Source organism: Aethalodelphis obliquidens, unplaced genomic scaffold, assembly GCF_003676395.1.
Source record: "Aethalodelphis obliquidens isolate GAN/ISIS:26980383/991018 unplaced genomic scaffold, ASM367639v1 scaffold2, whole genome shotgun sequence".
In the NCBI taxonomy this organism is placed as follows: Eukaryota; Metazoa; Chordata; class Mammalia; order Artiodactyla; family Delphinidae; genus Aethalodelphis; species Aethalodelphis obliquidens.
This window is the reverse complement of record NW_020837946.1, coordinates 93,548,564-93,561,265: the sequence shown is the minus strand read 5'-3', so window position 1 is coordinate 93,561,265 and position 12,702 is coordinate 93,548,564. Positions and strand designations below refer to the sequence as shown.

General features: G+C 40.4%; 1 protein-coding gene across 4 annotated transcripts in view; it reads right to left on the bottom strand.

Annotated features, from left to right (window-relative positions):
- Positions 1 to 12,702, bottom strand: part of ZRANB3 (zinc finger RANBP2-type containing 3) — a 297,735-nt gene that overhangs the window by 58,396 nt on the left and 226,637 nt on the right. The window lies entirely within an intron of this gene.

Here is a 12,702-nt window from a genome sequence, read left to right as displayed (position 1 = left end):
CTGACCAGGGAGTATTTTTCAAATAGCATTAAAGATATCAATTAAAAAAAAAGATATCAATTAGAACAGCTTCTTTAATAGACACAGTTTAATAATTATCTTTTTAAGAAATATATCTCTCTTTTCTAAGAACAGCAACTTCACTGTCTCATGTTTTTCATCTTCTTTTCAATGTGTAAATCTCAGTCTCCTAGAGAAAGGAGGATACCCATCTCCACAAATGATTAGCCAGCAGTTAAGGTAAATTAAAGGAGTTAATTTTAGAGCAGTCCTGCTAAGGCCTGAATTGGGTACCATGGTGGACACACACTGTGCCAGACTGCATTTCCAAAAATGGTCATACCAATTCTTATCCCATTTCGTGTACTTGTGACATTGACACACCTACATTTAGAGGTCGGGTCTGTGTTCCTCTCCCTTGAACCTGGGTGGACCTTTGTATCAGTCTCAACCAGCAGAATGCAGTGAAAGTATCACTGTGTGACTTTTGAGGCTAGGTTCTAGAAGCTAATGTGGCTGCTGGCACTCTGTCTCTTCTTCTCTATATCTTTTGGGAGGGACACTAGCCTTTGAAACATAGCCAGCATGTTGTGGGGAAGCCCAGGCCACATGGAGAAACCATGTATGGGTATTCAACCTGACAGTCCCATGTAGGCCCCTAGGTGACAGCCAGCATCCATTATCAGACATGGGAGTGAAGAGGCTTTCAGATGTTTCCTGCTCCCAGTCTCGGGATCTTCCAGCAAAGGTCCCAGTCCTCATGGAGCAGATACGTCATCTCCATTGTACCCTGGTTGAATTCCTTATCCACAGAAACCATGAGAAATAATACATAACTATTGTTGTTTTAAGGCACTAAGTTTTGGGGTAATTTGTTATGCCACAATAGATTACAGAGACAGACACTATAGATAATGACATCCAAATGTTGCAAAGAGATAGTTTACATAATAAATCTTATCTTTCTTTCTTAGTAGTGTTGCATAAGAAAGATTTAGCCAATTAATGGAGACAGAAGGATTAGTGGTTACCGGGAGCTGTAAGAAAGGGAAACAGGGAGTTATTGCTAAATGGTTACAGAGTCTCTGTTTGGGGTAATAAAAAAGTTTTGAAAATAGTGGTGATGGTTGCACAACATTGTGAATGTAATTAATGTCACTGAATAATACACTAAAAATGGTTAAGATGGCAAATTTTACGATTATATATAATCACAAATTTTTTAATTTCAAAAAAGGTTAAAAAGGTAAGAAAAGAAGAAGGAATATTTATGTTGTTCCCATATTGGTAAAATTAAAACATATATTATAGGAAAAAAGGTACCACCCCCCAATAATGTACAACTTTGATTTTGTATGACTGTTATTTATATATTCTCATATACTATTAAAAAGTTATCTAATAAGTTGTGGAAGTTACAGAATTTAGATTAAAATATAAAGAATGAAATCAATAAGACAAGATTTTTAAAACAATGCACAAGGGAAATTCTAAGAAAGGGTGGAGGAAAGCAGAGAGATTATCAGACTAATAGAGTTTGGTGTTAAAAAGTAACAAGGATACAAAGAGAGTTATGCATCTAAAGAGAATGTTCTATTCCATATAATAGGACTGCAAAGAGAGCTTATAGAATTTTGAAAATATTGGCAAATGTTCAGCAAATGTGAACAAATTCTACCGGCTATTTCTAGTTAAACCACAATGATTTTACACGACAGGTTAACTTTCTGAGTCCCTGTACATGTCTGGAAATGAATGACCTGATTTTGCCCTAACTCTCAGTAGTTTTGTTGGGCATACAATTCTTCAAAATCTTTAAAGACATTGCTCTATTTCTTCCAACATCTGATGATACTGACAATGTTCCTTTGTAGGCTGCAAACTCTTTCTTCATTTTAGAGGCTTCTGGGGCCTTTTTATCCCTGGTATTCTAAAATTTCACAATGATCAGTGTCTATATATCTCTATCTGTGTCATCTATATCTATATGCTTTCTGCCCAGCACCCTGAACACCTTATTAATTTTGTATAGTATTGATCATCTTTAGTTCTTAGAAACTTCTATTCTTCCTTGATAGTTTCTTCCTCTTCATTTTCTCTTTTATCTTTTTCTGGAATTCCTGTTAGCAGAATGTTGAACCTAGATATTTATGCCATCTTTTGTTCTCATATTTTCCTTCCTTTTGTCTTTTTGCCCTCTAAACTCTTGGCGTTTAGCTCTATTTTATCTTTCAACCCTTCCATAACATTATTTTAGTTTGGCAGTCATATTTTTAACATCTGTGTTCTTTTTTTGTTTTGTTTTTTGTTTGTTTTGGCTGCAGTGCGTGGCTTGCAGGATTCCTAGTTCCCCGACCAGGGACTGAACCCCGGGCCCCGGCAGTGAAAGTGCTGAGTCCTAACCACTGGGAATTCCCTCTAATACCTAGAAGTTCCTTCTTGTTCCTTTTTTTTTAAATAGTATTCTGATTTTATTTATATTTGCAATGTCATCTCAAATCTAAAACTACGAATTAGTTTTTAAAAAGTTATCTCTATGATCAATTTTTGTATTAGTTTATCTTTGTTCACATTTTTCATGCCACAGATTTCCTCCTCAAATTTCCAATGACCTCATACATAAGAATGAAGGAATAGGAGGGTTGCCTAGGAACTTAGGACACACGGGGCTTATCACCAAGTAGATCGAGTAGGACATACTGATTGAACGCGAGGGGTGAGGAAGATGGAGGGGACCACAGTGATACTCGGACTCCATTGTAGGGATGACATTTTCAGTTACTGTAATAGGGAATATAGGAAGATAAATGGGCTCATTAGAAGACAAAAAGAGAAGAGGTAAGGAAATAAAAGTTCATTTTTAGACATGTGTGAGGACTGGTGTGTGCCAGGGTAGCGAGTTCCAGGAAGCAGGTCCAGAGTTCAAGGGAAAGAGACCCCTGGATTCGCACGTGTGGGAACCACTGACATACAGAGGTGGTTATAGTCAGAGGCCTGGATGTCATGAACAAAGGGAGGAGGAAGTAAGAAAAGGTAAAAGTCATGGACATGAGCAGAGGGACATTAAGGGTGGAACGAGGAGGAAGAGATACCGAGGAAGGGAACAGAGGGAACAGTAAGAAGGGTAGAAAAGCCAGGAGAGTAATGGCTTTAGTGCGCCTGTGTTTTGGTTTCCATTCATTATCCTAGGTACTCAGGGAGCATTTCAATCAGAAAAACCCATGTCCTTCAGATCTGGGAGATTTTCTTATATTATTTTTTCTTCCTGTGTTGTCTCTGTCTTTTCTTTCTGGAATTCCTATTAGGCAAAATCTTCTGAACTGATCATTTGATCTTCTTCACTTTTTTGCACACTTTTCCATTTCTCTTTGTTTTACTTTTTGTGTGATTTCCTTATTATCTTCCTTTCCATCCTTGTCAGATTATTATTTTCTGATATTACAAGTTCAATTTCTAAGAGCTTTTCCTCGTTCTCTGATTTTTCCCTTTCCTTGTTCTTGTTTCTTGGGTGCAGTAATTTCTTTTACTTCTCTGTGAATATCAATGAAAGGCTCTTTGTTTGTTTACTTCAGCTCATTACACCATCTCTGCTTCTTTTGTATCCTTTCTTGTCTTGCATGCTTATTTTTGTCTCTGCATCACCCGTGAGAGGATTTCCTCCAAACTTGGTGGCCTTCACTGTCCATTCACATTTAAGAATAAGACACTAAAATGCCATTGGAAATTCCAAGTGGGGGACCTCACTAAAGGTCATCAGTGACTGTTTGTCAGGGGGTCCCTTTCAGGCTCCATAGTCTTTTTTGGGTCCAGTCAATTTCTCCAGAAAGGAGTCCTTCAATCTCCTGCCGGAAGGATACAATGCTGGCTACCAGTGACCTGGGGGCTGATCAGGAGAAGGGTGCTAAGGATTTCACCATTGATAATGGAGTCTTCCAGTTAATATGTTTATTTTCAGTTTACTGCCTTACCCCACTCCCTCAACTGGCCCTTCTCCTAGATATGCTTTTTAAAGAGGAACAAGTAAAACAGCTAAATAAAATGTCAAAAACAAAGAATACAAGAAGTAAAATAAATAAAATATATAAAGCAGGCCACTGTCACCTATGCTGAATAATAACATCAGCATCTTTTGTCCCATGCTACATTTTAAAGGATTTGTTTCCAGCTGTCCAAAACGTTTTAATCCCTCCATCTCCCCGCCACCAAAAAATAAAAATTAAAAAGATTATTTCAGATTTGTTTATAAAAAAACAACCCTCCCCAAAACCTAAGAAATCTTAAAAAAAATTCTCAGGGCCTTAAAATATCAGGTCTTACAGCTGACCTCTTTAATTAAGCTATTTAATTAAGCCGTTTTAAAAATAACTTCATTTACTATGTAAGCAGTGACTAATTTTAGAAATTAGCATTTGAGAAACTCCCATTATGTATCAGAAGCAGGTTGAGAGTAAAGGTTAGCAGTGACTGACAGCAATCAGAAATTGATGTATACCTCCACCACAACAAGGGTTAACTTACAGTGCCTGGGAGTAGCCAGTATGGGGGCAATTTTGAAATCATGGCTGCTTGGGTAAAAATAAAGTGAGACTGGAGAATATAAAATACAGAAAAGGAGCCGTGGGTGGAAAGGGGATCATTTTATATAATTTTGGGAACCAAAGGATACACTTGAGGTATAATTTTAGAAAAAGGAGAGGACAAGATTAATCAGTAGACTTTAATGTTATGATGGCTAAACTGCACAATGATGAATGTGGTTACAGGTAGTGGACCTTACGAGTTAGTGCCCCAGCCACAGGGCTGGCAGAAGCATAAGGCCTAACAGGAATAATAAAGACTTCCTTTGAGATAATCAGTTAGAAACCTGGTCTATATTATCAGTTGTATGTTTTTAGATTGAAGCCTCTGAGCAGTCAGGCAGGAAGTTGGTTGGTTAGGTTTCTCTGACATTCAATGGCTATGACTGACAGAGAAATAGGTGAGAAAATCTCTGGGACACATCCTGACGATAATTACATGCATTAGGTGGGAACAGAGAAGGGTTAAAAGGTTTACTGAATAGGAGTTCTTAACTTGGGATCCATGGGCCTCTCACAAGAGGCCTTCAGTGAGCCTGAGAAACCCCTGAAATTGTCCATCCAGCTCACATCCGCCAAGCTGTCATCACCAAGGAGCTGAATGAAATCATCTCCGGTGCCGCAGCTCTGGACTAATGAAAATCGAGTTTCATCCTCAGACAAGAGGTAAAGAAGATTCAGCCAGCTGATTTTGTTTTTAGCTTACTGCTGTCCTCGTCAGAAGAAATTGTTGGTCCATTGGTTAAATTACTAAAGATAGCAAGATATTTGTAAATTATCTTACAATAAATCTTACAGTAAATCATGACTATTTGTAAAGAAACTGTATTAAGTGACCCTTTTAATGTGTGATGAATAAGGAACTTAAAAGTAGGTGTTTCTAAATAAGAGGAGCAATCTAAGATTATAGTGATTTTTATCACAAGGCTTTGGAGAAAATACAGTTAAGTCAACATGCCTGTGTAATAAGAAATGTAGAAAACGGAAGAACATATTCCTGCCCTCAGTTATACAGCTGACACTCAGTTACTGTGTTCCTGTCTTTTGTTCAATACTGTTTTTGAAAAGCAAAAGAAGAAATATTGCTTTTGGTGAGAAGTGCTGGGAATAAAAACTGCAAAATGCTTAAGGTGGCAAAATGCGTGTGTTTATTTGAAAGGTTCAGGGACCTAATACATTTGCTCTGTTTTGCACCATGGTAAACAACTGCTCTTTAGAGACAAATCCCCTGGCCATGATGATAGGATTAAAAGTCTGTTATTAGAACTGAAGGAGAGGAAAAGGAAATCTGGTTAAACTCATAAAACACAATAAAACACTTCAAAGCCTGGTGCCATTCCAGTGCAGCACACGCCACCAACAAGAGCACTGGTGTCGGGTTTAATAGACTTTGATCAAAGGGCAGCTCTGGGAGAAACCAGTACTGCCTCATGTCTTTCCTCTCCTGTTCCCCAAAGAATTAACAAAACCACCGTTTACAAATGGGTGACTGGGACATCTTGCGGGTCTCTTGAATGGCAGGCGACTGATGATTGGAACTGGAACTAAAAAGGCTTCACTAAGATTTAAACAAGCCAGGGGATATACAGTGACAAAAGTAGGGTTTCAATCATCTAACTGAAAAATGAATTTAAATTCTCCTAAAAAAGAAATGACTTTTTCAGATTTCACACAATGTCCATCCCCGTGTACTAATTAAATAAAATTTTGGCAGTGATCCACTCTTAGGCACAACAAGTTTTTCTCTGTGGGCATAGAGAAAACAAAGCAAACAAAATAAAACAACACTCTGGTTAAAAAACCAAAGTGGTAAAAAAGAAAATGTTATTACTTATTTTTAAAGATGACATCAAAAGCAGTGTAGGCTGGGCTTCCCTGGTGGTGCAGTGGTTAAAAATCTGCCTGCCAATGTAGGGGACACGGGTTCGAGCCCTGGTCTGGGAAGATCTCACATGCTGCAGAGCAACTAAGGCCGTGCGCTACAACTACTGAGCCTGCGCTCTAGAGCCCACGAACCACAACTACTGAGCCCGCATGCCACAACTACTGAAGCCCTAGTGCGCCTAGAGCCTGTGCTCTGCGACAGGAGAAGCTACTGCAATGAGAAGCCCGCACACCGCAATGAAGACCCAACACAGCCAAAAATAAATAAATTAAATAAATCAATTAAAAAAAAAAAAGCAGTGCAGGCAAATGTCTTTGGGAACAGCCACCTCAATAAGGGCAATTAGAATTCCCAGCAAAATATTACATATAACACAGTGCACGGATCACTAGAACATGACGGACAGGGGTAAATTCATCAGGGCCGACGTGCCATAATCTCTCTCCTAAGCTCTAGGCCTGACCTCCAAATGCCTCACAGACATCAGCTGAGTGGTTCAGAGGCTCCTCAAACTCCAGGGGGCCTGAGCGGGGTCTTCACTCTGCCCGTAAGCCTGCTCACCTTCTACCATCACAATCTCTTTGCTCTTCACTGTTTACCAAATTAATATGAAGTCCTCTGCTATGGATTCTCCAGTTTTAGACTAAACTGGATCACTTCCTATGGCTTCCATTTGTCCTGCCCTTACCTACTGGCATGCCTCTGGTTATGGCATCTCCCTTAAATGCCTGCTTCAATCCCTTCTACTCCTCCTGTACCTGCTGCTGTTAGACAGGTACCTCCCAGGCCTCACTATGATAATTCTACCTCTGAAATGTCTGGAATTTTTCTATCTCTATTCCCACTACCACTGTTAGGAGTTCGGGGTGGAGTTTAGTGCCCCATACCCCGGTTGGGAATCCCTGACAAAGGAGACTTTTATATAGTAATAGCCTTATGAATAAAAAGGAACTGGCTGGGGCTTCCCTGGTGGTGCAGTGGTTGAGAGTCCGCCTGCCGATGCAGGGGACACGGGTTCGTGCCCCGGTCCGTGAAGATCCCACGTGCCGCGGAGCGGCTGGGCCCGTGAGCCATGGCCACTGAGCCTGTGCTCCGCAACAGGAGGGGCCACGGCAGTGAGAGGCCCGCGTACCGCAAAAAAAAAAAAAAAAAAAAAGGAACTGGCTTTAGTAATAAACCTGTAAGTGCCTAAAAGCACCCAAGTAAAATTTGGTAAAAGGTATATTAAAGAAACCAACTAGAACCCAAGGCCATAATGGGACTTCCTACTTCTCACCCCAAATCGAACAGAGAAGACTACAGGGCCTGCTTCCGGTGGAGACATAGTACAGGAGAAGCATGCCTCTGTGAAGCACTAGCCCTGAACTGTGGCCCAAGTTCTCAGGCTGAAAAAAATTAGATTAACAACTCCTCCTCTGGGGTTGGGGAGAAACCCCTGAGGAGTGGAAACAGAAAATCCCTTTACCACAGGTTCAAACTGGATGGGAGGGAGGGCAGAAGAAATCCATTCTCCAGATCCCGCTGCCTCCAAGAACCTCTGTCCCTTCTCCCTCCCATTCATTTCCCACACTGCCACGAGGAGCACCTTGAGAAAACAGAAATCTGACCATGCTATTTATCTGCTTAAAAGCCTCTGATGACACTACACTACTTCCCTAGGATACAGTGCAACTTCTTGGCATGGCATGCGTGGGCTCCACTCCATCTCATTGGTGCCAAAGGTTCATGCTTCCTCTCCTTTGACTCACTTCTCAGTGTGCCCTGCACTCACACATTTGCATGGAATTCCCATTCCCAGGACATCTGTTCCTATCACTGGGCTTTGGGGCATGCTTTTGGTGGTCCCTCTGCCTGAACCAGGACCCACTCCTTTTGAACTCATTCTTCATAATCCAGCTCTGATGTTTCTCAAGGGAAACTTTCCCACATGCCCCAAGTATTTATTTATTCTATCCTATGTTTCCAGAGCCTGGTTATATATCTCTATTTTCACATTTATTATATTGCATTAAAGTGATTCGCTTATGATCATCTCTCCCAGTTACAGAGTAAGCTCCAAAGGAAAGTTAGCTGTTTTCCTTATCTTTGCACCTAGCATATAGTCTTTTTAAAATAATAGCTTTAGGGACTTCCCTGGCGGTCCAGTAGTTAAGACTTGGCGCTTCCACTGCAAGGGGCACGGGTCTGATCACTGGTCAGGGAACTAAGATCCTGCTTGCAGTGTGGTACAGCCAAAAAAAAGAAAAAAGAAAAACAGAAAAAAAGAAAATAACAGCTTTAGTGAGATGTAATCTATTTATATACTATAAAATTCACTCTTTTAAAGTGTCTAATTCAGGGCCTTTTAGTATAATTATGTAACCATCACCACTGTTTAATTGTAAAACACTTCCATCACCCTCAAAAAGAAACCCCATACCAAGTAAGCAGCCTCTTCCCATCCCTCCCTCCCTCCCTCAAGCCCCTGGCAACCACTAATCTACTTTATATCTCTACGTACTTGCCTATTCTGGCCACTAAATATAAATGGAACCAAACAATATGTGGCCTTTTGTGTCTGTCTCCTTTCACTTAGCAAAACGTTTTCAGGATTCATCTATGTTGCAGCACGCATCAGAACTTCACTCCTTTTTATGGCTGAATAATATTCCATTGTATGGATATATATATATATATATATACCATATTTTGTTTATCCGTTCATCAACTGATAGACATTTGGACTGTTCTCAATTTTTTGGCTATTATGAGGCATGCTGCTATGACATTTATGTACTAGGTTTTATGTGGATATATGTTTCCAACTCCCTTAGGAGTACAGAATTGCTGAGTCATACATTAAATCTGTGTTTTTACATTTTAAGAAACTGTCAGGCTGTTTTTCAAAATGGCTGCACCATTTTCCATTCCTGCCAGCAGTGTATAAATGTTCTAATTTCTCTGCATCTGTGCCAATACATGTTGTCTGTCTTTTTAATTTTAGTCATTTTAGTGGGTGTGAAGTGGTATCTCCTTGTGGTTTTGATTTGCATTTCATATAATCTTTTTTAAAATTAATTTTTATTGGAGTATAGTTGACTTACAATGTTGTGTTAGTTTCTTTCCTTTCTTTTTTTTGAGAAAGATGATTCTTTTTCTCTTGGCTGTGCCGGCTCTTAGTTGTGGCATGCGGGATCTTTGTTGTGGCATGTGGGATCTTTAGTTGAGGCATGCATGTGGGAACTAATTCCCTGACCAGGGATCGAACCTGGGCCCCCTGCACTGGGAGCTTGGAGTCTTACCCACTGGACCACCAGGGAAGTCCCTACAATGTTGTGTTAGTTTCTGCTGTACAGCAACGTGAAAGAATTATACATAATAATCTTAATAACTGTTTATATAATGAATAATCTTTGAATACCCTATACATAGTAAGACAGGCTGGGACATGGGACCTGGGACCCTTTGCTGCAATGCTTGCACCTGAACAAACGTTTCCTCCAGCAACAAAATACAAAGAAACTATAAGAAACTAAAAATAACTGTGTGCATGGCAGTTGGGGCAAATTATGGACACCAAGATGCAAAAAGACCAAAAAGCCCAACTGCCACTTCTGAAGAGCCGGGAGCAAAAGCAGGGGGTTGGGAGCAAAAGCAGCGACTGCACATGCTCCCTACACAAAACACCACCGAAGGGGTGGGCAGACCACTTAAGCCCCCACTCCGGCCTGACCCCTGGGCACACCCCTACCCTCACCCCACATAAGGATCCAGCTCACTCCCCCTGAGCGAGCAAGCAAGCAAGGGAAGTTGTTGCTTGTTCCCGCTCCCCCCCTGCTGCAGCAGGGGCCCCAACAGAGCCTTGCCTGAATTTCTTGTCTGGCCTCTGATCAATTTCTATTGATTAAGGAGGCCAAGAACCCTGGTCCGTAACAGTAGTAAACATCCCATAAACACTAGCTAACCAAACTGAAGTGTTTCAATGCTCTTTTCATTCCACAAATAACTGTTGATCCACAATGGGCTAACTCTAATGCATCTAGTATAGTGTGGCAAGGTTATGAAGGTAGACTTTGCAGCGAAAAGGCCTGAGTTCAAATCCCAACTCTGCTACTTACTGGCTGTATGAACTTGGGCAAGCAATTTAATCTTCCTGAGCTTTAGTGGGGGCATGGTAACAGTATCTGCCTTATGGTGTAGCTGTGAAGGTTAAATAAGGTCATGAGTGTTAAGGGCTTGGCACAGTGGCTATGGGGAATACTCAGTACATGTTAATTATTTTCACTGAGTGAAATGAAGTCATAAAGGTAAACAAGAAAAATGCCTAATAATAGCACTATATGATGTAAGCTGTGACAGAGATATTTATGTCTCTATCCATAACAATGAGGCTACCCTCTTGTTCTTATTATTAGGCAATTATGCAAACTAATTACATCATGTTTACATAATGGTTTGAATTCTAAAATACATATTAAATAAATATTCTAATTTAAGATGTGTTACTTTCAAGAAAGTAGTGTTTTAGCATACTGAGAAACAAGAGATTTGGGATAAGAATGATTTATACTTCATGAATATAGAGCTCCTGTGGTCAACTTTCTTTTTGCTTTCACTGTTTTTTAAAGTAGACAATATGTGGGAAACAAGGTTATTTTTTATATGTATGAGACAATTTCTTATTTGCACTTCTTAGCTCACAACAAAACCAACATTTTGTACAATGCTGGCATTTAATAAAAAATGTAAAGCTTATTTTTGAAGTTTTGGGGCATATTTTTAAATTTCACAGCGTGCTTAAGAGTTCTCATTTTCAGGGACTTCCCTGGTGGTGCAGTGGTTAAGAATCCGCCTGCCAATGCAGGGGACATGGGTTCGAGCCCTGCTCTGGGAAGACGCCACATGCCATGGAGCAACTAAGCCCATGTGCCACAACTACTGAGCCTGTGCTCTAGAGCCCGCGAGCCACAACTACTGAGCCCACGTGCCACAACTACTGAATCCCGCGTGCCTAGAGCCCGTGCTCTGCAACAAGAGAAGCCACCTCAATGAGAAGCCCATGCACTGCAATGAAGAATAGCCCCCACTCGCCACAACTAGAGAAAGCCCGCGCACAGCAACAAAGACCCAATGCAGTCAAAAATAAATAAAATAAATACATTAAAAAAAAAAAAGAGTTCATTTTCAACTACACAGAATTTGTTTTTCAGCAGACCAGTAATCATCTTGTATATTTTTAATGCAAATACGGGTGTTTCAAATGTAAATTTGCTTTGGGTGAAGAATGTTCTAGGTGGCCTTGAGGACAGCAGACCAGGGGACTTAAGAATGATTATGACAGAGAAAAGGCAGGGTGTGAGCCAGGTCAAAGATGTAAGTACTACCACAAGGAAAGGAAGATGAGACAACCAGGGAGAGGCTAGTGAGAAGAAAGGAAAATCGGGAGATAATTGAACTAAAAGCCTACAAAAATGAAAACAACTGCTGAGGGAAAGCAGAGACCACAGTGTGGCTAAATTTGGGAACTATCTAGAGATCTGTTCCAAAATGGAAAGAGAACTACTGTCTGAAGTAACGAAATGGAAGCAGCTCTGGCTCAGCGAGATTTGGAGAAGAGAAACCAAGCAGAAAGAAGATTTATCCTACGCAGGAGCTGGACTTGTTACCCATATTAGGTTAGAGTCCTTTCTTTTGCTTATCTATGAATCTCTTACACACCAAGTTTCTCTTCAGATACATTATTTTATATATATATAAAATAAATGAAAGGGACCTCAGAAGCCATCTAGTGATCTAGGGACTTAAATGGCTGCATAAATGCTGCTGCTGGCTCTTATCCATTATGGGCCAAAAGAGGACCGGAAAAGGTCCTAAAGAGGTTAATGGAAGGGCCCAATTTCCCACAGCTATGGCTAAAAGAAGGGATACCCCTGAGATGATGGCAGGAAAAAATGAAAATTAGAGAGGCAGGCTTCCTATTTGAATACTCCACTCATTCTATTTTATTCAGAAACAGCCTGTAGTTACTTGGAAATGACAATATAGAATAATATAGCTCATACCTTTCTCTCCTTCCATCTGGAGATGCCCTACTTTATCAGTCCATGGAAGCCAATGTAGGAAAATCAAAACACTGCAAAACCAAGAGTACTTAGAAGCCATGCACATTCAAACGTAGAATAAAGGAAGAAGCTTGAGAAAGTGGATTGCATCTGAGACAGTCACCCTGGTGATGGACTCCCAGGCGGGACTGGTTACTGA